This window comes from Bidens hawaiensis, unplaced genomic scaffold, assembly GCF_021521415.1.
Source record: "Bidens hawaiensis isolate Kalapana, Puna unplaced genomic scaffold, B.hawaiensis_p1.1 tig00045366_1, whole genome shotgun sequence".
NCBI lineage: Eukaryota > Viridiplantae > Streptophyta > Magnoliopsida > Asterales > Asteraceae > Bidens > Bidens hawaiensis.
The window spans coordinates 23,439-50,073 of record NW_027498065.1 but is presented as its reverse complement, the minus strand read 5'-3'; the positions used below and the strand labels follow the sequence as shown (position 1 = coordinate 50,073).

Genomic DNA, 26,635 nt, shown 5'->3' with positions numbered 1-26,635 from the left:
TGGTTTTAACGATCAGACTTGATAGAATTAGCGGAGTCGGGTTTAATTGCAAGTGAAATGAAAACATAAGGATGAAAATCACAAATTTGAAACTTTTTGACTAAAACTGTAGATTTGAACAAACCACACGAACAAAAACCGCAGTTTACTCTATCAAATAAATGGTAGGTTTTAATGTAATTTTCATGTTCTTAACTTTTGATTTCCAAAGAATGCACATAACTCACTCAAAAGTCAAAATATCTATATAGCTACTTAAATAAAATAGTAAAAGTCAACTACAACTCCATAACTCTTTATGTATATAACAACTCACACAAATGGTCAACATAATTCTTTTAACTAAATAAATGTCAAACCTTTATGCATTATATTTTCCAAGACCCTCTACCCACTATCAATAAAGATGCATATAGCAACTCATTCCATGTATCAGGTACACCTGGCAAGCACCAATGGCTGCAATCTTGGGACCGTACGGCTGCGATTTGTTCTTCAACAGACTTGTATTCCATCCTATAAATCGATGGATGCCCGTCTTTTCTATAATCTGTTAGTCTACTAATATTTAGATATATAACAGGATTCTTCATTACTTTGAGCACGTTGTCGAAAGCCCTCATCTTTGAAGGGTATTTTGTTAGGTGACTCGTGTTGAATATTGGCTCGGTTTCTTTGTGGCATTTGCCTCCCGAGTTCCATTGACCTCCTCTGTAAAAAAGTCAAAGATATTAGTCAAACACTCAAAGCAAATGTGAAGGATGAGAATGATTTGTAGCCACACAAAAAAACCACTAAAAAAATTTAAAATATATACATAAAAAATAATAACTCAAAATTTAATATAAAAACGAAAAAAGTAAAAACACAAAAATGTTTCCACCTGTCTTTATCGTTCTCATATAAAAAAAGAAAAAAACACAATGGTAAGTGAAAAAAGTCTGTGTCTTTTTTGTTTACCATTGTGTTTTGTGTTTATTTTCGTCATTGATTGTCTTTTTTATTTGACATTGTGCATTTTTTTTCTTTATATCGTGTTGTTATATTACTCAGCATTGTGTTATATTATGTTCGGCATTGTGTTATATTTTGCGATATATTGTGTCGCTTTTTAGTTATAACTGTGTCTTTTCTTCATTTTCGTCATTGTGTCTTTAATCACGGCATTGTGTCTTTTCGTCAATTTTTTTTATATTTTTTGTATTCTTTTTTGTGAACGGGAATGATGGCGGAAACATTTAAATTTTGATGTTTTTACCAGTTTGACCAGAAAAGTCAAAACGAACACAACTATAAAAGAAGAGTTAAAACTTACTTAAAATGAGTTACCGAGTAGCCTCTGAAGATAACCTGTGTTTTATTGATGTCGATGTTCTTATCCACCCATCGGGCCCACGTCGAAAGCGCCCTTCGGTATGCATCAAGAACCTTGAGCCTCGGGTACACATGATCACCTTCCTGGTAATAATCTTCTCTGCAAATTTACAGAAAAAACACAAATTGTGATGTTAAATGGGTAGAATCATCTTTTAACGGGCTACTATTTTATCTCTAACGGGCGAAATGCGTATCGTTCAAGGTGTACTTTTAGTGCATAAATGTCAAATTATTATTGGAATATTATAATTTTGTGTAATCATATATGACACACTAATTGTTTATTAAAGGTTTAAACTTTTTAACAAAAAGTGTTTCGAGTCAGCCCAACCCGACTAGCATATGTTCTTAAGAAAAGATATAGTTCTCACCCTCGTGAGGTTTTCTCATGGGTCCACCAATGTCCCGTGTTAAATACCAAAACATCAGCATCATGGTACATTGAGGTTGTTTTGTCCATCAAATCTAATCGTAACGTCTCAAGTGTACCATTTTCGCCTTTGTAAGACGTTTCTCTAACAAGAAACGGAGAACTCACAAAATCAACCGTGCAGTTGTAGTCCTACACAAACAAAATCATTTACACAACTTATTAGACAAATCCAAGTTAAAAAAATTATTTAAATAACATATTACACGATTAATTTTTTATCGAAAATATGTTTAACGCACGCATATAAGTAGTAATATGTAAAAATAACAAGTTCGGAAAGCTTGCCTCGAATCGGAAAGCGTAAAATCCCTTTTTCTTGAACTCGTGCCTTCCGGATATCTCATAAATTCTCTTTTTGTTTTTGATAGAATCTCTTAATATGCAAACCAAAGACTCCCACATGTTGCGGTTTTAACGAGTCCCCTACAAAAACCAACTTCTTCCCTCTAAGCCTCTCCAAAAAATCAGTTGCATTTAAACTGAAATTCGCATAAAACACGATATGAATAAATCAAGATTATTGTTAAGTAATCAATGTGTCACAATTTGGATTACTAATGATTATTTCAGCGAGTAAGTAGCTATTGTGCAATGATATGGGCAGGTTGGTGGCGGGTCAAAACGAGTAACTTTTAGTATGAGTCGGGACGGGCCAACAAGACACTTTTTGTCTTTACCTTTTCTTAAACTTTATAAATAATTAATTTTTTTTTATAAAAAAAAACTATATGGTTACAATGATGAGCTGCTTTTTGAAATAAAATGATTTTGGAGGTATTATTCATTATGAATACACTTTGGGTAGCTTTTGACCCGTTCAATCCGTATCTTTCAACTAATATATTGCCACCTCTATACTCTAACGTGTATATAAGCATCAAAAGCAAGTAGCTAAAAGAATGAATCTGTCTAAAGATGTACTTAATAAGTTAATATCTATCTAGTCCCAAAACAAGATCATATACTAAATAATAAATATGCATAGTCAAACAAAGAACTATTTGAACACTTCAATCTAATAAACAATAATAAGGAAATCTAGCAAACTTATACTCAAATGTTAGTTTAAGCTATTGACTATTCAAAATTATACAATTGCAAAACAACTGATATAATAATATAATATCCAAATCAAACAATTCCTTAGCTATGCATAGTGGAGGGCTACAAAATGGGGGATTTTTCGACACGTGGCGCCACATCAGCAGAAGGGTTATATTCATTTTAGCGGACTAGCGGTATGTAGCCCAAAACCCCCCCCCCCCCCCCCCACAAACTTATTTTATTATTATTTTCAACCCACAAGCCGGCAACAAATCTATATCCCCCCCCCCAAATTGGCCGAATATCGCCCGAGGGGCGGTGTTGTCTCCCTTAATCCATCCAACTTATCGTTCACTACGCATGGCCAAAGTCATAACATAATTTACAATCAATCATATTACCTGGGGATGTCACATCCAAATGGCTGCCACTTCCACTTCACATATCCATCATCTGGCCTCTTATTAAGATGACAATCGAAATCCCGATCAATATGCGGGCACGACCCGGGCCGATAATACGGTTTTGTATCATCCCTAACCCATCTCCCATTAAAAATATCACACTCTTCATATGAACCACTATGGTTTCTCAAATCCAAACCGGGATTCACAGAAATCCCATCAAAGCTTCCATTTTTCACATCACTTGTCAAATTACTCAAATTTTTCTTACTGTTTGAATCAAAGCTTCCATTTTTCACATTATTAGTGAAATTGCTCAAAAGGGTATCATCAAGATTAGTTATTTTCTCAAAATCTGAATCAATGCTTCCATTTTTCAGATTATTTTTCACATTATTAGTGAAATTACTCAAAAGGGTATCATCAAGATTAGATTTTTTTTCAATATTTGAATCAAAGCTTCCGTTTTTCACAATATTAGTCAAATTACTCAAATGGGTACCCTCAAAATCCAAATCTTTTTCAGAAAAATTACCAAAACTACCCTTAGGGTTTTGAACATAAGATATATTAACAGAAGGGGATTTATTATTATTATTATTATTATTATTAAATCCTTGAAACACAGAGTTATTTAAAATGGGATTCTTGAAAGAAACATTAAAGAACACAACACATAAAAAAATAAAAAAAGACACAAGGCCAAAACCAAATCCAGAAACTACCTTTTTTTTGAGATATTGAAAATATGGAAACTGATCTGATATTGGAACAAGTTGCTTCAAGTTCATGGTTATTGACTTATGGATGCAATAACAGTAACACCATTACAAACAGTGAAGGTGTTTGTGTGTGTGTGAAAATAAAAAAAAAAGTGAAAAGGTGAAAAAAAAAAGTGAAAATTGTTTTGGAGAATACTAGGAAGGGTGTGTGTGAATAAGGTTGTTTTACAAGGTTTTGAAAGATTAATGTTTGGAAGATATGAAATCTAAGAACATAGATTTGTGCTGTGTGTGAGTTTAGTGTGTGAAGTGGTTTTTTTGTTTGGAATACAAGAACAAGATAGACAGGCTTGCAGAGGATAGGGGTGAAATGACGGAAATACCCTTTGGAAGTGAATGTGTACTACCGACAAAAGATAAAAGAAATTTAAAAGATGTAAATGATAATTAGCGGTGGTTAGTCAACTTGGTAATAAATTAAGTCAACTAAAGAACCGGATTAATAGCAAGTAAGCAAACTAGTTGCTTTAAACAACCGTGCAATGTTTTAAAAACCGGGTTTTTTATTCGTATCGGATTTGATTTAAAAATAGTACAACCGGTTAAAAACCGGGTTTTTTTTATCCGGCGGTTGTGTACTATTTTTAAAGCATTGCAAGTGTGCTTCATCGGTTCAATTTATTATAGTATCGGTTTGCACCATATTAAAAACTTGTGAGGTTATTTGTGTAACTTGATAATATGGTGGTTGCCATATTAATAAGTTATGGGGTGTCATATGTAAATAGATGTGTGATGTACCATTTGTATAACTAAATAAAACTTGTTGATACAATATGTAAATATTGGTGCACGGATTTCAAAATTAAAATTTTAATATGTATTTTTACTTATAATAATTAGAAAGTAAGGTCAAATGTAGTGAGCGAATTATTTGGGCGGTCAAATGTAGTGGACGAATTATTTGGGCGAAATCGGTTAGTAGGACACTAACATATATAATGAAACTGAGAAAACCACATGTCTAACACAAGCTTTATCATATTGTATCGGTTAGTAGGGTACTGACAGACTGTTATAACTTAGAGCATTCCCATCTCATCCCCCATAATTATGTGAGGGGATTGGTAAATTATAGGGATGAGTTTTGAATGATTGTGAGTGTAAATTATAGGGTGGAGAGAGAAATGTGGTGATTTTTTGTAAATTTGGAGAAACATTTAGAGAACATTGTTTGCCCCTATTTATTTTTTAAAAATTTGTTGGATTAGTTGTGAGTAGGGGAGAGAGAAAACTGTAATGATAAAAGTATTATTTAATTAAAAAGGAAAGAGAAATGTAGTGTTTTGTAGTGTAATTATAGAGACAGTGATGGAGAACGGAATGTGAATGCTCTTAAAAAGACACTCTTGTAAGTTAAAAACACACAAATAATTAAAAAGCCTAAAATCTCTTAAAAGATACCCCAAGCAAATTCCAATTTAAAAATAAAAATAAAAATACTACAACCATTATATACTAGATTTTGGTTACTTCTTTTTACATATAAATTGCATTAACTTATCAGCTATAAACATCACCACAAATGGTAGTCTAGTACTCTAGTAGGTGATTTGTATACCAGAAAATAAATATTACTACTAACTTTTTTTTATACAAATCACCTCTCCAAACAAAGATCGAACCGAACAACGAGCTTGAAAACTTCGGGTCAACTATCGTGGGCCCGAAAGCTCCATTGCCTCATAAACAAGCGAAGATTCTTCTATATAATCCGCATATCTTTGCGGGAAACTTTCTAATGCACCAAATCTTGGTGTTTCGATATTATCCGAAGACTCCCATCTTTCCACTAACCCTTCCCCTTCCAACATTCTTAATACTTCCGACATTTTGGGTCGGGTTAGCGGGTTGAATTGGGTGCACAAAAGTGCAACATGAACCATTTCTTCCAACTCGGTCGCATCAAAATCGTTTTTTAGTGATTTATCGACCATTTGGTTGAGCTTTCCGTCCTGATGGAGCTTCTTTACCTGTGCCATTAGACATTAAAGTTAAACGACGTTAGCTTATTATTATTTCACACTAAACACGTGTTTCAGATCAAACAAGGCCCGGCCCGGCCCCCGTTTCAGCTCATATAAAATATTTCCCATTTTGACACATCATATATAGGGGTGCAAATGAGCCGAGCTGCTCGTGAGCTACTCGAGATCGGCTTGTTAAAAAGCTCGATCGCGCCGAGCTAAATCGAGCCCGAGCTCGAGCTTGAGCCTAAAAGTAAGCTCGTTTAATAAACAAGCCCGAGCCCGAGCTTCACTTATCGAGCTCGAGCTGGCTCGTGAGCCTGTCATTTATATAATTTATTAAAATATATAAGAATTAGTAATTAATATATATAATGTTATGAAAAAATAAATAAAAATAACTAAATAATATATATGTTATTTTATACATAAAATATTATAATGGAAAAAATATATAAAAATAATTATAATTATTTTTTTATTGATAAATAGTAAACGAGCTGAGCTCGAGCTTGAAAATATATTCACGAGCCGAGCTCAAGCTTTGAAAATAGAGCCCGAAACGAGCCGAGCTCGAGCTTTGTATAAGTTAAACGAACCGAGCTCGAGCCTAGTCGAGCTCGTTCTCGGCTCGGCTCGTTTGCACCCCTATTAAGCATATACATATATAACACACTAACTATTTATTTTAAAAAAAAATAAAAAAAAAAACAGAACAAAAAAATTGTAGCCTTGTTTTGACTTTTGACCCAAACCACTTGGACCCGTTATCCGACCCACCAAGTTTATTTACAATGCACACACAAACAAACACTAAAGAATGAAAGCAAGAAAAATACCCAATCAAGCATAACGCCTTTTTTGTTAGCAGACGTTCTTCCAAAATCTAAGGCCCGTTGACCCGTAATTAGCTCCAAAAGCAAGATCCCAAACCCAAAAACATCGGTTTTTTCAGACGATTGGCCCGTTGACAAATACTCAGGGGCAATGTGACCCACGGTCCCACGAACCGCAGTGGTCACATGCGAATCACCGTGGTCCAACAACTTAGCCAGCCCGAAATCACCAACAACGGCCTCAAAATCTCCATCCAGTAATATATTGGCTGCTTTAACGTCCCGGTGAATTATTTTGGGGTCACTTTGCTCATGTAAATAGAGTAATCCTCTTGCGGTTCCTAAAGCTATGTTTTTCCTTCTTGACCAATATAACACGGGCTTACCATTGATCTGATCTGCTAAATCCATAATCAGCTGCTAAAAATTATAAATTTATTGCAAATAAATTATTATTCTTGCGAACGAGAAGTACAACATTTTGAAACCGAGGTGGAAGTTTCGACCCGTTTACTTCTAAATGGTTCAACCAACAGTATGTTTTGTCTCTATCCGGTCAACATCAATATAAAGATTAACTAAAGATGAAACGGGTCAAATGATTTTGACCCGACCCGCCCTGTACAAAAGTTTTATAATTATCTGATGTGGCATTTTATTCGTCATTTTTAACCTTATAATTATATATAATCATTAATTGTCATGTAGCATCTAATGTGACAATTAATAATTATATATTTTAAAAAAAGTTATCAACTTTTAAAGAGTAAACTACGGTTTTCGTTCCCGTGGTTTGTTCAAATCGGCGTTTTTAGTCTAATAGTTTTAAAATTTGTGATTTTCGTCCCTGTGGTTTCATTTCACTTGCAATTAAACCCGAATTCATTAACCCCGTTAAGTCTGGTCGTTAAACCCATCAACGTGGCCCTCATGTGAGGTGCAATTTTGTCTTTTTTCTCCCTAAATAAACCCCAATCCTAATTCGCAAGCCCCCTCACGTGAGGGGTTGGGTGTATTCGGGGAAAAAAAAGAGGACAAAACTGCCCTCACGTGAAGAGCACACTTATGGGTTTAATGACCAGACTTACCGGGATTAGTGAATTCGGGTGTAAATGCAAGTGAAATGAAAAAACAAGGACAAAAATCGCAAATTTAAAACTATTGGACTAGAACCGCAGATTTGGACAAACCACAAGGACGAAAACCATAGTTCATTCATTTTTAAACATGTAAATCTGTTAATATGAGGTAGTTGCTAAAATCAGTAAAAAAACGGCAAGTCGCTTTCTATTTTGCGCCAAATTTAAATTTGTAAAAAAATATCTTTATTTCATGCATTTTCTCTTTAATTTTTTTTTTTTTTTTAATTTATTGAAAAGAATGTAACTATATATAATACAAACCTCTTAATCTAGAAGCAACACTCCCATAAACGGGTAGACCAGAATCCGCTCGTTTTCAGTTGAACAAAATCCCCAAAGGCGTAAAAGATTACGATGAACAGCCAAACTTATGGTTTCAACTTCTGTTTGAAATTGTACTTCACCTCCAAAATTAATATCATCTTTCAACCGACTGTCAGTAACCCTTTGTACACAATTCCATATCCACCTTTACCTAAAATGTTTTTCGCATTGAAATGATCGGTAGCACCCCGCAGTTCTTTAAATGTATATCTCCTTAAATGGCCCAAACAAACCTCAGGATCATATTGCTCTGTTAACATAAAAACAAAAACAAAGAATTAATAGAGTTATCAAGCTGGTGGGTCCCATAAAAACTTTTTATCAAAAATTTCAAAACTTTTTTTCACATCATTAATCTGTTTGTCAAAAATATGAATTTAAATTATTAACACTAATCTTTTTCTTTAATAAAAAGAGTTAATTACACATATGTACTTGTGGTTTACCGTATTGCAGATATAGTCGCTAGTTTTGAACATATAGACGGATGGTCCCTGGAGGGGAAGGACGTTAAGTTTTCTATTATTTTTTAATGAAATGACTAAAATGCCCATATTTTAAAAAACCCTGCAATATTAAATTAACCACAAGTAGGGGTGCAAACGAGCCGAGCCGAGCCAGCCCGAGCTCGGCTTGTTTAACTTACATAGAGCTTGGGCCCGGCTCGTTTCGAGCTCTATTTCCAAAGCTCGAGCTCGGCTCGTGAGTAGATTTTTCAAACTCGAGCTCGGCTCGTTTACCATTTATAAGTTATTTTTTTTAAATTATAAAGATTTTATTTCTACTGATGAAACATAGTTATTTTTTAAATAATATAATTATTTTTATATATTTTTTCTATTATTTTTTGTATAAAATAATATATATTTTTTAGTTAAATATATTTATTTTTTATAACATGATATATATATATATATATATAATTATTAAATATATACTTTAAAAAATTATATAAATTGCAGGCTCGTTTAGGCTCACGAGCCGGCTCGAGCTCGATAAGTGAAGCTCGGTCTCATGCTCATTTATTAAACGAGCTTACTTTTAGGCTTGAGCTCGGGCTCGATTAAGCTCGGCTCGTTCGAGCTTTTTAACGAGCCGATCTCGAGTGGCTCGGCTCGTTTGCACCCCTAACCACAAGGACCATCCGTGTAATAACTGATTTCTGAGGATCAATGTAGAATTGCCAAGTTTATGTAAATAAGACATTAATGACTTACCATTAACATCAAAGAAAATTTGCTGATTTTTACGGTATCGCCACCAAACGAGCAACACGACAACTACGATTAGTAGTACACCACCAAAGCTTGTGCCAAGGGCAATCGCTAAATGACGACTTTTATTCCCAGATGAAGATTCACCTGCTAAAGCAAACTGAAGAAACACTAAGTGACCCCGGGCAGATTATGGGTAATCTGGGGGCTAAGTAATGTTTCCCACGAAGGTTAGGTCCAGCAGAGTAAGTTGTACTTCAAGGAACCTGCAAAACAGACACCGTAAGCTCGTCACTGAGAAGGGGGGGGTTCCTCCTTGTGACCACCCTCCGGCGTGAGAATCAGTCTATATTGCTCTTTAAATATAAAAGTATATGAATACTATTAGAGCAATTATCAAGTAAGTTATACGAGATAGTAGATGATGAAATGATAATACCATTTGCTGTCTTTTATAGCCGAAGGTGGGTTTCCAAGGGGTTTAGCCGGCCCAACACGCTACCAACTGTAACCTATGCACGTGCCCTACCTGTGAGTGGTGGATAGGTAGCGGCTGACACAGAGCAGGCGTGCCGTGCACTCTTCGTCTTCTACCAACTACAGGCTAGGCACGTGGTCTGGCAGGAGTTGGTGGGCAGGCGGCGGCTATTGGTCACAGTGCTGTGGCGTGCTGTCTGCCACGCTGCTGTCAGTGAGCTGTCGCATTCTTGGTCAGATCTTTTGTCTTTACCTCGTCAGGTATCACGCAAAAGATCCTCCATCATACAGACTGGCCCATTTTGGCGGGAGTTTTCCCCCTCCCGCCTCTGCTCATTCTTTCAGGTGACACTGAATATTTGTAAGTGTTAAGCCTTATGCGTGTAGCTATGCTGTGCGGGTAGCCTTCCCTGATGGCTTGTATCCGCAACTGCGGGAACAGGCGGGTTACTTTACCATTGGGAGGCTTTTCCCTGCGTATGCAGCTTGCATACTGCGCGTAGGCTTCTCTGAGCATGGTGGGTCCTGCGGGAGTAGATGGTCTTTGCGCAGACATCCCTGTTCAAGGTGAGTCATGCGGGACCAACTGAGCCCTGCTGGGACCTACCTCTTCAAGTCCCCCCAGTCCAATGTTCTTTTCACGAATGTCTAATAAAGTGAGGTGAACTTTTGGACTTAAGCAAAGGGTTTTGAAAAGGGGTTTTTGTAAGGTTTTCCATGGGGGTTCTTCCCGCGGAAGTCCTTGTCACTTGCAGAAATTCCCGAGTTTCCTGCTTGGTCTTTGGGTATGATGCGGGTAGGTCTGTAACCTCCTCGCAAGTCAGGAGCATTGAGTCTTAGTTGTGCGGATTCTCCCTGTGGTTCTGGTAGTTTTTTGAACATAGTGATCAATTATGTTTAAACCACCAATTCCATCTTGGAGCCTCAAACAACGTAGTACTCGATGTTCCCGCTATGCGGGGATATTATTTCCGTTTTCACAAGCATTGCCCAGAAGATCCTTCCTGGTTTCAATTCTCAGCGGGTGCTAGGTATGTGAAGGGTTTTGCCTTTACACTGTACCTGCATCCGTCTTATGGTTACTTTACTTCCAAGGTATTCCTGGCGTCCATTCCCTGCGGGTGCTAGGTATGTGAAGGGTTTTGCCTTTACACTGTACCCGCACCCGTCTTATGGTTACTTGGTTGCCAAATATTTTGGCTTCAATTCCCTGCGGGTGTTAGGTATGTGAAGGGTTTTGCCTTTACACTGTACCCACACCCGGCTTATGGTTACTTGTTTGCCAAGGTAAGGGGTATTTTCCCGCTTACTTTTTTGAACCTTAGTCTTCAAAAAATTTTTAAATTTTGAAATTTGAAGAGTTGGTGGATGGATAACAACCCAATACCTCAAACGTCGTGCGACGGTTTCTTCTGACTGTGTCAGGACGTGCCAGAAGTTATGGCGACATGACATTATGTGGTCATTCCAGTTGCTTTTTCAGGCGCGTGGGCACGGGATTCCGGGCGCGTAGCCGCGAAATCTCTGGCACACGTCCTTTTGACAGCTGTTGCCAGCTTGCCTTTGCCACGTGTCATAGTTTCATTGCACCTTTGACTTCTCTCTCTTCCGTATTAATTTCATCGCATTAATTGCGATTACTATATAAATGGGGAGAGGGTTATTTGCAATTCACACTTTCCACTTTCATCTCTTCTTCTCCAGTAATTTCCGGCGAATTTCTCTTTTCAGTAAAGCATTACTCTGAAATCTCTTCTTTCTTCCACCATGTCTTCTCACGATGCTGATGATCAGAAGACTGCTGGCGAATGCCAGTGTTCTCTTCCTGTCGAGCTGTACCAGTATATCGTCAGGAAGTTCATGCTCGAGTCTCTCGAGCCTGAGTTTCCTGAGCCCCACCATACTGTGTACGATGCCCCTAGTGGCAAGATCGGGGTTTATGCTGCATTCTTTGTCTACGGGAACCTTAGGTTTCCGTTGACAAAGTTTGTGTACCGTGTCCTAGAGAGGCACGGTGTGCACCTGACAGAGGTGCACCCCATGGCCATTGCCAAGGTCCGGCACTTTGAGTGGGTGTGCCGGATACTGGGCTTTGAGCCCCTCGTTGACCGCCTGATGACCTTCTATACATGGAGGTGCATCCAAGGGTGGTACACTCTTACAACCCGTATCAAGGGTTTAAAGATTTGTACCACCGAGCGGAGTCTTCGCTCATGGAGGAGAGAGTTCTTCTTCATATCCGCTCGCGCCATCCCCATCGCTATGAAGTTCAAGAATGGCCAGGCGCTTCCGAACCTTCCCGCCCTCAATTATGAGGAGGCGGAATGGTTCTCGAAGATATCCCGGGTCCAGTCCCCGGTTTTCCGTTTTCCGGAGTCGGCGATGGTGATGCTGGGGATGAGCCGGGTGTGGAAGGCGGCGAATGCGGATAAGGTTCCGATCGTCCTCGAATATGGTTCGAACTCTGTCCCTTATGGTATGTCTTGTTTCTTTTTGCTGACTATGATTTTTTCTAACTTTCTTGTTGATTTCAGAGGGTAACGATCTTCAGTCGCTCCTGAATCCGCGGGAGGAAGATGGTCCTGCGCGGATGGGTACTCGTGCTCTGGACGAGAACGAGTTGCCCATCTTAGAGCAGACCGCGGGTCGGTTCGTGGAGGTTTACCCGCCAGGCCAAGAGATCCTGAGCCACCGACGGCCAGGTAAGCCTATCTTCTATCCTGAACCTCTCAATGCTGTGCCTGCTGCTGGAGTTGACATTTCTTCTTCTGAGGAATCCGCAGAAGGTCCTCCACTGGTGCGGAAGAAAAAGGCTGCCGTCGGGAAAGGCAAGGAGAAGGTGGCCTCTACGGCCGACCCGGTAGTCCTATCTGACTCGGAGTCAGATAATGCAGAGGTGGCGGGGAAGCCCGGTGGTGAGGAGACCACCGCTCCGGAGGCTGTAGGTGATACCTCCGGGGAGGCAGCGACGACGACGGTTACCGGTGTCAAGAGGCCGGCTCCATCGGGTTCACCCCCACTCGTTCGTATGTTCAAGCTCAAGAAACCCCGTAAGTACCCCCATAATTCTTGTCTAGATTTGTTGTTTCAAATAAATTCAACACATTTGCTTGTGCAGGTGCGGATGTTGACGCATTCCAGGGTGGAGTTGGAGCAAGTATTCCCCCGCCAATGACGGTAGGCTCGGTCAGCCTTCCCGAGGCGTCGACCCAGGCGTCTGTGCCTGCCTCCGCTGGTTCCAGCCTTCCTGAGGCTGTTCCAGCTGAGAAGGTGTCTCCGCCGGCCGTGAGTGCAATTTTTACAGCATCTTTCACGGAGCCGGCGGTTACTGTTGCTGAGGAGGTGGCGCCAACAATGGCTACCACAGCGGCTGCCACTATACCTGCGCCACCCGGCACCGACGGCCGGACCATCAGGTACGCGCCGGGCTTCCCGCCGATCTATGCCACCTTCCCGTCTGCCTGACCTGTTGGATGGATTTCCTTTAGGTTCAGGTGATGGGTTTGGCGGCTATCGGCCTGTTATTGACCCTACAGGTACGTAGGGTTCTTTTTCCTTTGTATATTTTTGTCATCTTTCCCTAACTGTCTTTGTTTCTTTTGCAGTATCGGATTCCAATGAAGTGTATGTTCCGAGATGGAACATACGCCGAGGAACAACCCTTCGCACCCCTGTGGAGTGCGTGGATTGGGCTCGCCATGCTGCTCCTCATGGTGCGTTGGGGGAAGCCATGGCTAGCTACCAGGAGGGTAGGCTAACCAATGAGCTTCGGGTTCTCCAAGCCCGGATGCAGCCCCGCGTCGAGCTGCTTTGTCGTGAAAACGACAAGTTAAAAGCAGCTCGCGCCAAAGAAATATCTGAGACGCGGGCTCTGCGGGAGGAGAACCGGCAGTTGGCCGCTGCTGCCAGCCGAGAAGGAGAGAGCATTCAAGGCCCTCGAGGTTGAAGTCCAGGCGCGACTCGAGGCCCGCTCCAAGGCTGCCCAAGCTGTGAATGAACAGCTTCGGCTGGCTAAGGAGACTGCGCGAAACTCAACTGAGAGGGCTGCCAAGGCTGAAGCTGTTGCTGAGCCGCTTCGCGAAGAGAATGAGCAGCTTAAATGCAAATTAAAGGCAGCATGCTCATGACGCCTTGGCAATGGAAGATGCCAAGAAGCTGCAGGAGATCCTTGACCAGAGGGGGGTGCTTGACCGTACTGAAAGGAAACTTAAAAGCGTCGGAGAGGCTGCCGCCAAGGAAGTTCAACTTGCCAACCTTGATAAAAGCGGAGCCGAACGTGCTTACTAAGAAAGTCAAGCTACCCTCCAATGGCTGCTTCGAGAAGCGTTGCCTCAGGTATCTTTACCTTTTTCTTTACGCTTTCCGCTCGTAATTAGAAAATGTTCTAATTTGTATTCTTTTGTAGGTTGTGCGTCGGGTCCTTTCAGAGACCTCTTATGACGATGCGATGAGCGCAGCCCTCAACGCTTCTCATGAGGATGGGGAGAAGACTGGCTTCCTGCTTGGTCTAGGGTTCGCTGAGAGAGGCTTTCCGCCCTCCAACTTCCCTTTATTCAATGTTAATACTGAAGCTGCTTATGACCAAGCTGTGAACCAGTACGCTTCCTTCCCGCATCCAGTGGTGGAGAAGGTGAATGAAGCTGCTGCTGCTGATGATGGGCTAAACATCCTTAAGGCTTTCCTTGGGCAGCCGCGCTCTGACGGTGCTGGTCCAAGCGGAGGTGGCCCTGAAGCCTGATCCTGAAGATCTTTTCCCACTGCTAGGATAGACTTGGCTTTGTATAGATTTCTTTTAGGCGGGTAGTTACCCAGCCATTCTTGTAATAGATTGTGAAATATTAATCTTTTTGCGTATAAGATTGTTATTTCCTTCCTTGGGTTCCTTGCTTTATAAACTTATGACTTGCATACTTAGTTTGAATTAGCAATTTTCCAAGTGTTTAGAATAAGGACCTTTGAACGTGGTTGATGATGGGTTAAAGTTTTGCTTCCTCCTTCGTGATTGTGCGGGTAAAACCGTCACTTGCACTTGGTAGGATGGCTAATCTTTACCCTCTATCTGACCTGCGTGTAGGTTTTCCTTTTCGAAATTTCTAAGGCATTAAGTTAAACCTTTGAACGTGGTTGATAATGGACTAAAGTTTTCGCTTCCTCTTTCGTGATTGTGCGGGTGCAACCGTCACTTGCACTTAGTAGGATGGCTTTAACTTTAGACCTATATCTGACCTGCGTGTAGGTTTTTCTTATCCTTTTTTAAGTGTTCATAAGTTAACCTTTTAACGTGGTAGATGGTAAGTTAAGTTTGGCTTCCTTGTTTGTGATTGTGCGGGTAAGACCGTCGCTTGCACTTACAAGGATGGCTAAACTTTACCTACATCTGACCTGCGTGTAGGTTTTCCTTAGAACTTTTTAACATTTTGGCGTTGTGTTTATGCGGGTATTGCCGCCTTCCACACGCAACTACTTCTTCCCGTAAGGGAAGTTCATAGGTTACAAGCTATCAATACATCATGAAAGGAGAATCATTTCCATTAGAAGTGGCTCTAGGCCTTTTCTTTACAAGTTGGAATTGATCTACATATAACATTTGCGTAATTGAGCTCCATTCCATGTTCTAGGGATGGGAGTGCCATCGAGCCTTTCGAGCCGGTATGCGCCATTTCCCAGAACTTCTTTGATAACGTATGGCCCTTCCCAAATCGGGGCCAACTTTCCTGGGCGTTGTTGGTTCGAAGCCTCGTTGTTACGCAGTATGTAGTCTCCTTCATTGAAATTGCAGATTTTTACCCGCGTGTTGTAGTATTTTTGCATTTGTCGTTTGTAGTTTTCTTCACGCACGGCGGCTAAGTCTCTGCGCTCTTCGGTTAGCATAAGGTCTAACCGTCTTTCCGCATCATTGTCTTCTGGTTGGATTAAGACCCTTGGTGAGGGTAAACCGATTTCGACTGGGATCATGGCTTCAGTGCCATAAGTGAGACTGAACGGGGTTTCTCCCGTACTGGTCTTCTTCAGCGTTCTGTTTGCCCAAAGGACGTGTGGAAGCTCGTCCACCCAACCGGATCTATGTTCCAAGAGTCTTCTCTTTATGCCTTCGACGATGCTCTTATTTGCTCTTTCCACCTCACCGTTACCTTGCGGGTGTGCCACTGAGGTAAAGGTGTGGGTGATTTGAAGTTCTTTCAGCCACTGCTGTAGCTTCTTGTCAGCAAAGTTGGTGCCATTATCGCTTACCAAATTCTGTGGAAGTCCAAAACGACAAATAATAAATTCCCAAATAAATTTTTTGATATGCTTTGCGGTTGTTTGGGCTAAAGGTTTCGCTTCTATCCATTTGGTGAAGTAGTCAATGGCTACCACTAGGAACTGAACATTCCCAGCTGCTGTAGGAAATGGGCCTGTCACGTCAATGGCCCACTTCTGAAATGGCCACGAGGAAGTGACAGGAACAAGTTCATTTTTCGGGCGATGCGTGTTGGGTGCGTAAAGCTGGCAAGATCTGCATTTTCTGATGTATGCCAACGCGTCCATATGCATCCCCGGCCAGAAGTATCCCGCGTTGTTTAGCTTGGCTACCACAGCGCGGGGGCCTGCGTGTACTCCACAGATGCCTTCGTGAACCTCCCTTAGGAGGTAGTCGGCATCTTGGTTGTCCACGCATCTTAACAATGGGCCAAGAAAGTTACGTCTGTAAAGGATGTCATTGACCAGCTGATAATTCAGTGCTTTACAGCGTAGTTTTCTTGCCTGTAACTTCGACTCTGGTAACGTTCCTGCTTCAAGGTATTTTATTATTGGGGTCATCCATGTTTCTGTACCGGTTTGGATGACACAAATTTCCTTGTGCGGGACTGATGGTGTTTCGAGGAGTTCCACGCGGATGTCCTTTCCCAAGTGGGTGAAGGCCAGTGATGCAAGCTTGCTTAACGCATCCGCAGATTTGTTTTCGCTGCGCTTGACGTGTATCACTTTACAATCATTAAAATCGCGCATGATGGCTTTGGCCTGGGCAAGGTACAGGGCCATTGTGTCGTTTACAGCCGTGTACGTCCCGTTTATTTGGTTTGCCACTAGCATGGAATCTACATGGGCTTCCAAATTTTTTACACCCATTTTACGCGCAATCCTCAATCCGGCCAGGAATGCTTCATATTCAGCCTCGTTATTCGTACTTGGAAAATCCAGCCGAATAGCATAAGTATATTCCTGGCCTGCTGGATTTGTTAATTTTAACCCTGCGCCTGAACCCTCGTTACTAGCTGCTCCATCAGTGTAGAGTCGCCAGACCTCATTGATTTCGTGTGCTGGGGAGGGTTGAACCTCCTCCTGGCACTCTTTCTCCCGTGAAGCGGGGACTTCTGCAATAAAATCAGCCAGGACCTGGCCTTTAATGGCTGGTCTCGGCTTGTATTGAATCGCATATTCTCCCAATTCAATTGCCCACTTGGCTAGACGTCCCGATAACTCGGGTTTGCCTAGAACATTTGAGAGTTTGAAGTTGGTGAGAATAGTGATTGGGTGACCCTGGAAATATCGTCTCAACCTGCGTGAAGCGTGAATAAGTGCCAAGACCAGTTTTTCCAGGGTAGAGTACCGGGTTTCCGCGTCTGCCAGCACGCGGCTAACATAATAGATTGGCATCTGGATGCCTTTTCGTTCTACAAGCAGGACTGCCCCGGTTGCTCTATCTGTTGCGGAGAGGTATAGGATTAACTCCTCCCCCGCTTGTGGTGCTGTGAGTGTTGGGAGTTCGATCAGGCGTGATCGAATCTCCTGAAAAGCTGCTTCCGCTTCTGGTGTCCAGCGGAAGTGCGTTTTCTTTAAACAATTTCTTAGCGTTGACACAAATGGGAACGACCTATCCGCATGGTTTGCCAAAAAGCGGTTAAGCGCGACTAGTCGTCCATTCAGTGTTTGAGCCTGTTTTATGGTGGTAGGTGATTCCATTTTGACAATGGCTTCGACCTTTTCAGGGTTCGCTCTGAAGCCATCTTTAGTAATAATGACTCCCAAGAACTTCCCTTCTTCCACCCCAAATGAACACTTGCTCGGGTTGAGCTTCATGTTTATCTTTCTAAGTGTGTTGAAAGTTTCCTCAATGTCTTTCAACATCGCCTCTGGCTCGGGGCTTTTGATGACCAAATCATCCATATAGACTTCCAAGTTTCTCCCAATTTGGGCGTGAAACTCTTTGTCCATTAGTCGTTGGTACGTGGATCCCGCGTTCTTAAGTCCGAATGGCATCATTTTATAACAAAATGTGCCATCGGGCGTCCGAAAGGCGGTTTTGTCCTGGTCATCTACAGCCATGTGGATTTGATGGTACCCCTTATACGCATCCAAGAAGCATTTAAGGCGAAATGGTGCCACCGAATCCACCTTGGGATCAATTTCTGGCAACGGATAACAATCTTTGGGGCATGCTTTATTTAAATCTTTGAAATCTATGCACATGCGCCATTGTTTGTTATTCTTCGGTACCATTACGGGATTTGCAACCCACGTTTGATATTTGCTAACGCGCACGATGCCCGCATCAAGGAGTTCCTTGACTTGGGTTCTGCACGCGTTGGTTTGCTCGGGCCCCATTACTCTGCGCTTTTGTACGATCGGCGTAACGGCCGGATCGCATTTGAGCTTATGCTCTGCCTTACCCCGGGGTACACCAGTCATGTCGGCTGGTGTCCACGCGAAGATGTCTGCGTTTCGCTGCAGTAAGCGCTTGAGTAAGGTGCGTGTTGGATCAACAATTGTCGGGCCAATGGTAACGGCCTGATCGGGATATTTCCCATTGAATGCCCACTGTTCAGGTTCAGTGATGGTTTGTTTGGCCATCTTCGGTTTGGGTTTAGAGGAGACAGATGCGATGCATACCTGGGGAATGCCCGTGATCATCGCTACGCCTTCAGTTGTTGGCCATCCCATCATGCCGTGGACTGAGGATACCACGGCGTTGAATCTTGCCATCCCGTCTCTCCCGAATAGGATGTCATACGTATGATGTGGTTTTTTCATTACAACAAAATCCACATCCTCCGTGCGTGAATAATTCCCATCGGTGAGAGTGACGGGGAAAGATAGGATGCCCAAGGGAGTGTTCATGCTGCCGTCAAACCCTTCCATTGAAGCGTAGACCGTCTCCAGGCGTTCCTTGTCTTCATCGTCGAGCTTGTCAAAGAACTGCCTGTACATCACTGTCGACGATGCGCCATTGTCAACGAGGGTGCGGGAGGTGATGTAGTGCCCCAGCTGGCTTTTAATGACAATGGGGCCTTCTTAATATATAATTATTTTTTATATATAAGATATCATATTTGTGTTGTAAAATGACATATGGTAATTTCTACCCTATTATTTCATATAAATGGACCGATTCGGGTCAACATTATTATAGAAATTATAGAAGCTATTTCAACCACATTTAACCATTCAGAATTTTTATAAAATGATTAATTTTTATTTATATGTCCCTCTAAACATTCAGAATTTAATAATATCGTATTTACCCTTTCAAGATGCCAAAAAAATTGTATTATTCAATATTAAATAAAATAAAACCAGTTAAAAAATATCACATTTATATGACATTTTTAGTGTTTTGAAAGGATAAAAATGATTATAATTTTTGAAAAATAAACACGTTCATGGGAAAGATGTGATACCGTCTGGTGAGAAAGAGAGCGGCTCGGGATAAACAGCCGAACAGTCATTTTCTGAATTATGTTCACAAAGTAACGGGTTTCCTACAATTCTGAATAAAAAGGAAAAAAAGACTTTAGATTGAAGCGTGATTTAGAGATGATTAATTACAATAAAATTTGAAAAAAAAAACTCACTTGAACGTTCTTGCTGATATTTTAGGCAACGATCCGCTAAGATTATTATATGAAAGGTCTCTACATAAGAAAGCAAATCCAACTTTAACAAGTATAAGAACATTATTAAAATAAATAAATAAAATTAAGGCAAGTTGACATACACAAGAGTGAGGCCTCCAACTCCAGATAATGACTCAGGAACAGGTCCAGTGAGGCTATTGTTGTTTAGTCGCCTGTTTCGAGCACAGATATGTTCCGTAATTAGAAATTTTGATAGCATGTTATAACTTACTGCATGTTGAGGTGGCAATCACGACCCGTTCACATATAAATGAGTGAATGACTATTGTAACAATATGCCTTACAAAATCATCATCATCGTACTCAGTAAATCCCACCAATAACAAAGCTATGGTAGGGTCTAAGGAGGGTAAGATGTAGACAGCCTTACCTCTACCTCATAGGGATAGAGAGGCTGCTTCCGGTGAGAACCCCGGCTCGATAGTAGTTTTGCATCAAGCCTTGGACATAAGGCACATAACACTCAAACCATTCGGACACTGGCTGAGTGGTGCATGTACCTTTGTCTTTCGGCCATCAACGCCACCACATGATGCCTGATTAACCTTCCGCCACTTTTAACGTTATTTCATGAAATTAGTAAAATAACGTCAAAATTAGTGCATTTTTGCCCACCCGAGGGCCCAAACATAAATATATTATATGCACGCACCGCAACAGGGCGTGCCTTATAGAATCATAACTAACGCATTAGTGACTCAATAAAATGGTCAAAAAGCATTTGCGGGTCAACCCATCTTGTTTTAAAGTGTACTAAAAATGACCCATTTTTTAATTAAGCTTGATTTGACCCACTGCCCAACCCGCTTATCTTACCACTTATATCATGTGCATTATGATTTGGGGTAAAAACGAGCCAAAGCCACTCGTGAACCACTTGAGATCGGTTCGATAAAAGCTCGAGTCAAACTGAGCTTGATCCTGAAAATAGCTTTGTTTGATAAACGAGCCCGAGCTCGAGCTGGCTAGCGAGCCTAAACTAGCATATTATTTATATAGTTTTTATTTAATATATTAGTATGTGTTTATGTATTAAATTTTATTATGCATAAAAATATGATAAAATGTTATATATAAAAAATTATAGTCAAAATATATAGGTGAAAAACTACTTATGAGCCGAGCTTGAGCTTTATAATAGAATTCGAAACGAGCTGAGCTAAAAATGACCCATTTTATATATAAAGAGTTGTCGACCGACCCATCTTGTTTCGCAATGTACTAAAAACGACCATTTTTAACTACCGGGCCGATTATCCTGCCACCTCTATTATGATAAAAAAATAGAAAAAGATAAAAAAAAAATAGAAACTTACAATAAATTCAAGTTCTTTAGAGCTCCTAAAGAACTTGGAAGCTCACCACTGAACTTATTCCCTGAAAGATCAAGTGTTTGAAGGTTCCATAACTTCCCGATTGTACCCGGAATCGGACCAGAAAACGCATTATTCTGTAATGTACTAAACAAACAAAACAAAAGATCAAATGTAAGAACACAAATATTAGAAAAAAACAGTAAAAAAAAATATTCTAAAAAATATGATTACATGGATTGCAAGTTAGTAAGATTTCCGATTGCAGGCGATAAATTCCCGGATATATTTTGACCAGGCATCCCTCTGATGATGGTGAAAAAAAAACATTAAAAGATAACCACATAAACCATTTGTGTTATATTAAACACTTACAGAGCAAAAACAGATCCATCATTGGTGCAAGTAACCATCTTCCAACTACAAGGATCGACAGACGATAAATCCCAGTTGTCAAGAACATTATGCGGATCCTTCAAATCCTGCTTTATAGCCATTAGAGCCACAACTGCATCAATAAAGACATTAGATATTATAATTTAAAAAAAAAACATTTTATAGGAAAATATTAAAAAAAATTCTTAAAAAAAGAAAATTGGATTTTATTGATCCCAACTTAATGCGGTTGGCCGACAATAATCATAACTTTGAAAATAGTTGTCACTGGTCCCAACTTTCACACTATTTGTTTTCATTGGACCTCCGTTAAAAAAAACTTTAAGATGTTAAGTTTTTTCCAAATTTCAAATTGATGTTCTAGGGCTTTTGATCAAAATGAGAATACGAATCAGTTGATGTAAAACTTAACTCAAAACGACGCTTCAAACAGCTTGATTTTTGTAAATTAATAGTTTTAATACTGGAATTGAAGCATCATTTAGTTGTTTGGACCACCGTGTGGAGGTAAGTTTTACATCAATCGACTCGTATTCTCATTCCGATCAAAAACCCTAAAATATCAGTTTGAAATTTTGAAAAAAACATAGCGTCGTTAGGTTTTTTTAAATAATATGATTAATATCGTATTTACCCTTTCAAGACGCTAAAATAATTGTATTATTCCGAAGTAAATAAAATAAAACCAGTTACTTATGAAATCACATTTACATAACATATTATGTGTTTTGAAAGGATGAAATCCAATTTGCCTAAAAATATGCATAGATAATATTTTAACTTTTAAACACTAAAATACAAGATATTCTCATCATCTCTGCTCATATTTGTTCAAATAGATGGCTTACTTTGATCAAATACTCAAACCTATTGCTAAATCAAGGGTCTAATTTATTTAAAATTTCAAATACCGGTTAACTGCATAAGGCGCCGCTCAGACCGCATCACACATCATGTGATGCACGTCTTATGTGCGCCTGATGCGCGCATTTCAAAAATATCAGCTTATAGAAATAAGTTGTTGGAGATTGCGCATGTCGAATATCAAACGGACTAATTCCAGGTGGATCCAAATTTACAAGTTTACCCATTCGGTTCGTTCTCAATAAACAGATATTCTAGGCAAAAAAACAGGTCTCACATTTTGCCTACTTTACTGAAATTGTGCCTAAAGTTGCACATATTTGACTAACACTAAATTTTAAGAGCATTTAAAGTTATAAGTTTGGCAGAACTTTTTATTTATAGTTAATATATATAGGGAAGTATTTAATAACAAGCTACATTTTTATGGTTATTCTGGTAGGTGCATACCCTTTACTCCTATGATAACAAATAAAAGATATTAACAAACAATGGGGTGTTTGGATTGCTAATTAAAGAAGTTATCAGCTTATTGCCTTAATAAAATATAATAAGTTTATCCAGACACTTTTTTCAAGGTTAGTTATCAGCTTATTGCCTTATTAAAATATAATAAGTTTATCCAGACACTTTTTTTAAAGTTGTTTTGTAAATAGAGCTTGAACCATTTATTTATTTATAATAAACTAACCTAAACATCCAATTATTAATAAGCATAAAAAACTAATTTTTTTTTGTCTTGTATCCCTCTTTGGTGCATCCTGAGGTATGTGTTGTGTTAAAGGCCATTAATTGTTCCTATCATATTGCATCACATGGCGCTAACTGGACCTCACCCTTCACCCCTTGTCGTCCCTTATTCATTCCCTTCATTTCCATTCACGGCTGCGAGCCGGCTCGCGCTACCCCGTTAGTGCTAGGGGTGCAAACAAGCCGAGCTGCTCGCGAGCTACTCGAAATCGGATCGTTAAAAAGCTCGATCGAGCCGAGCTTAATCAACCCGAGCTCGAGCCTAAAAGTAAGCTTGTTTAATAAATGAGCCCGAGCCCGAGCTTCACTTATCGAGCTCGAGCCGGCTCGCGAGCCTAGACGAGACTGTCATTTATATAATCTTTTTAAAAATATATTTAATAATTTTTAATTAATATAATAATATTATGTAAAATAAATAAAAATATAACTAAACAATATAGTTATGAAAAAATAAATAAAAATATAACTAAACAATATATATTATTTTATACATAAAGTTGTAATAGAAAAAAAATACAAAAATAATTATAATGATATAAAAATAATTGATACGTAGTAAACGAGCCGAGCTCGAGCTTGAAAATCTACTCATGAGCCGAGCTTGAGCCTTGAAAATAAAGCTTGAAACGAGCCGAGCTCGAGCTTAGTCTTACTCTTTTTCTCCGTCTCTCTCCTCTATTAATTATACATATTTCTTTAGTTAATTTTATAATTTTTTGTTATCGCCTATTATTAAATAATAACAATTTCCATAATTCTTTTAATAAGCATTTTTTACTTAAAAAAATTTATTTATAAAACATTCTTAGAAATTGAACATTTTTTTATTATTTAACTAATGAATTATATATAATTTGTACAATTATCATTTACAGTTTTATGAATCATATCATTTTTATTATCTAACCCGTGTAATACACGAGTTTATAATATATAAAAAGTTAGTAGATCTACCATAGCCACTAATAAACATCCATAATTACTAAAAAAAACACTTAATTACCATTAAAAATTACAAATTTAAGATTAAAAGAAATAAAAATAATAAAAAAAACACGTTCAAGATGTGCTTTACGACGTCCTTAAGCGGGCCGGGATCTCGGCAAAAAAGGAAGCCCCGGTGAACTTCTTAACCGACCCTTTAGATGGGAGATCAACCCTACGACCCGCTGACATTCTTGTTTTTGGATGGGAAAAAGGGAAGCACGCGTGCGTTGATTTGACAGGTGTGTCCCCCCTCGTTGGGCTACGGGACCATGGGTTTGTGGTGGGTCATGCGATAAACAAGGCCGAGGCGGGTAAAGTAGCTAAGCACGAGAAAGCTTGCCTTGAGAATCAGCACGTGTTCATACCGTTTGCTTTTGACACCTTTGGCACTCTCGGCCCTGACGCGGTTCAGTTCCTTAAGCGGGTTCAGCAGGTGGTCAGCAGTAACTCCGCCCATGCTAAAGGGAACGTTGTGTTTAGTAGGGTAGGGTTTGCTACTCAGAAGGGGTAGCGGCGCAGCTTGTTGCCCGTCTATCTACCGTTATTCTGTAATTGTCCCGGTGTAAACATCAATAATATTAATAAAAAACTAATATGAAACCAACAAAAATATTCGAGGCATATGAAACTAACCTTCATAATTAACACCAGAAGGAGAAAGAGTTGCAGAACAAACATTCATCCATATTAAAACCACTAACATAAACACATATTCTCTGTTCTTCATACTCCAAAAATATATTATTAAATTCCAGATATTTGTTAAATTGAATTTAAAATCATATTCGATACACTCTTGTTATCCTTTTGAAACCCCAAAAGACAGAAATTGAATCAGAATCTTGTAAATAGTAGAACTCAAGAATGCACTCCAGCTGTTCGACGAAATGCCTCAATGACAAAAATAATATTTTTGGTTGAAAATTGAGATCTGAGCAAGCTTTAATGGTGAATCTTGTCTGGGTAAGCTTCAATTTTGTTCAATTTTGGATTTTTGGGTCGTTATCCTGTTTGGTAATATCAGCATCATTGAATCAATGCACGAGTGAGAGAGTCTTCAATGGTAATATATAATAAGAAAGATACAAAAGAATTGATTAAAAAATGGGATTTTTTTATATATATAAAAGAAATTTATATGATTTTGGTCTTTGTGGTTTGATTATATTGACGCTTGGTCCCCGTATTTTAATAATTGCAAATTTTGTTTAAATAATTGTGAGAGGGTCGGGTTTATTCTCCATCGTTAATCTCGGTTAGTTTAGCCGAAAAGGTGTGTGTGTGTGTGAGAGAGAGAGAGAGAGAGAGAGAGATAGATATGGTTGGGAATAGAGGTGCAAGCCAGCCCAAGCCATGCTCGTGTGCTAATCGAGCCCGAGCACGAGTCTAAAATAAAGTCATTTTAATAAACGAGCCTATTATTTGTATATTTTTTTTATTTGTTATGTATATTTTTAAAAATTGTTATATATGAACTTATGAAGTTACTTGAAAGAATAATTAATAAATAATATACAAGCTGAGCTCGAACTTAAAAAACAACTTACAAGTCAAGCCAGATCTCAAGCTCAAGCTTCAAGGCCATCCGTAGTGAGGGGCAACAAAGTTGATTTGGGGCGAGAACACTGGGGCGATTTGGGGGGGGGGGGGGGGCGGGGCATGCAGTTGTCGCCTGATGCTCTTGTTATATTATTATTATTATTATATGTTTGTGTGTGTGATATATTAGGTTGTCAAACTACTACACCACTAAAACAAAAACCACACATTTACTGACCGGACGTTATATGACATAAAATGTTTTATTTTGTAGTCATTCCACTACATATAGCATAATAATTAAGCTAGAAACGAGCTGATTCGGCTCATCTTCACCCTCACCTGGGATTAATATGATGATGTAAATTTGCTAACCTTTCATAAATGTTTAGACTAGGTTTGTGTTTTATAAAATCTAGGAATCAAAATTGTAAAATAGTTAAATTACATGGACTATTTGTGCAATTTTCACTATTTATAGTATGAAAAGGAATAAAGGATCAACTAAATAAATAATAAATAATTGTGTGTATGCTTTTGATTCAGTGATTGGACTAGATAAAGAAAGAACAAAGAGAAAGTTAAAAAGTGTGCAGGTAAAATATTGCAGATCACGTGCATGGTATGTCGTTGCCTTTATTGGTTTTTTTTTTAACGGCCAACTAAGTAACGCCGGGTACTTCGTACGCGGCCCCCAATGGCTAAAGGTATCGAGCCGGCCACTAGTCCGGACGGACGGAGCCCCTAGCGGTCCACCTATTGAGGGATTCACCGGATAAAACCCGACCCCACGCCGGCCAAACGGCACGACAGCTAGGAGCCGGTAAAACCGGGTGAGATCAGGACTCGAACCCTGGCAAGCCAGGGTCATCCCTCATATCTCCCAT

General features: G+C 39.6%; 2 pseudogenes across 2 annotated transcripts; both read right to left on the bottom strand.

Annotated features, from left to right (window-relative positions):
- Positions 1 to 263: 263 nt before the first annotated feature.
- LOC143595601 (protein trichome birefringence-like 2) lies at positions 264 to 4,366 on the bottom strand (annotated as a pseudogene). Its single transcript, XR_013146551.1, has 5 exons — positions 3,256 to 4,366; positions 2,096 to 2,289; positions 1,749 to 1,939; positions 1,316 to 1,474; positions 264 to 711 (listed from the first exon to the last, which is right to left on the bottom strand). The product of XR_013146551.1 is annotated as a protein trichome birefringence-like 2 (transcript).
- A 1,250-nt stretch (positions 4,367 to 5,616) lies between these two features.
- On the bottom strand, positions 5,617 to 25,277 carry LOC143595600 (protein NSP-INTERACTING KINASE 3-like; annotated as a pseudogene). Its single transcript, XR_013146550.1, has 11 exons — positions 24,843 to 25,277; positions 21,585 to 21,717; positions 21,444 to 21,515; positions 21,213 to 21,356; positions 19,977 to 20,048; positions 19,834 to 19,893; positions 19,660 to 19,748; positions 9,527 to 9,670; positions 8,247 to 8,559; positions 6,847 to 7,241; positions 5,617 to 6,013 (listed from the first exon to the last, which is right to left on the bottom strand). The product of XR_013146550.1 is annotated as a protein NSP-INTERACTING KINASE 3-like (transcript).
- Between the last annotated feature and the right edge of the window lie 1,358 nt (positions 25,278 to 26,635).